This window comes from Phyllobates terribilis, unplaced genomic scaffold, assembly GCF_046119375.1.
Source record: "Phyllobates terribilis strain yellow unplaced genomic scaffold, ASM4611937v1 Scaffold_12__6_contigs__length_324123572, whole genome shotgun sequence".
Classification (NCBI taxonomy): domain Eukaryota; kingdom Metazoa; phylum Chordata; class Amphibia; order Anura; family Dendrobatidae; genus Phyllobates; species Phyllobates terribilis.
The window spans coordinates 289,822,898-289,823,557 of record NW_027362772.1 but is presented as its reverse complement, the minus strand read 5'-3'; positions in this window follow the sequence as shown (position 1 = coordinate 289,823,557).

The following is a 660-nucleotide window of genomic DNA, read 5'->3' as shown; positions in this document are numbered from 1 at the left end:
CAAAGCACATGGTAGCTGAAAACAAAGCTTACTGAATACTCAGACATACTCAGTTGTCTAAATCAGCCTTAAAAGGCCTAGGAGATTACTGGGTAACTTGATAAAACTGCCGTGGACTACAGCAAAAGACAGCAGCCACAGGGGAGCAGGGCTTGGCCCTGAAGCCAACACAGGCGAGTAACAATATGCCCACCTTGGGAAATTATGTTTATTACTGTGCTTTTGACAGCTTAAAATATATACTTCATTATTGCCAACATTTTTGAACATGCTTAAGCTCTGCCCCTATCATCTCATCACTTCAATACCCTCTGATAATGCACCCAGTCTGCCATGAAATGTCCACTTTTGGGCACAGTCTACATAAACTCTGCCCCATTCTCCTCAGGAGTCCAGGAAAATCGAGGACACTTGACATCTATGATTAGTGAAATGTGCACGGTCAGCCATTCGCATAGCCATTCAGTAATTTGGCCATTCAAATGGTCTCCCTCGACCTTAAAATGGATTTCAGCCAAGAAAGCATATGTATATTTGATAGGCGAGACAGAGACAAGCTGATGATCAACACTTTTGGATCCGGTAAGTAGAATTCTTTAAGCCTGGCTTTCACCTCAACAATCTGGGTGCCCTATTGATATGTTTGGAGTCATTATATCA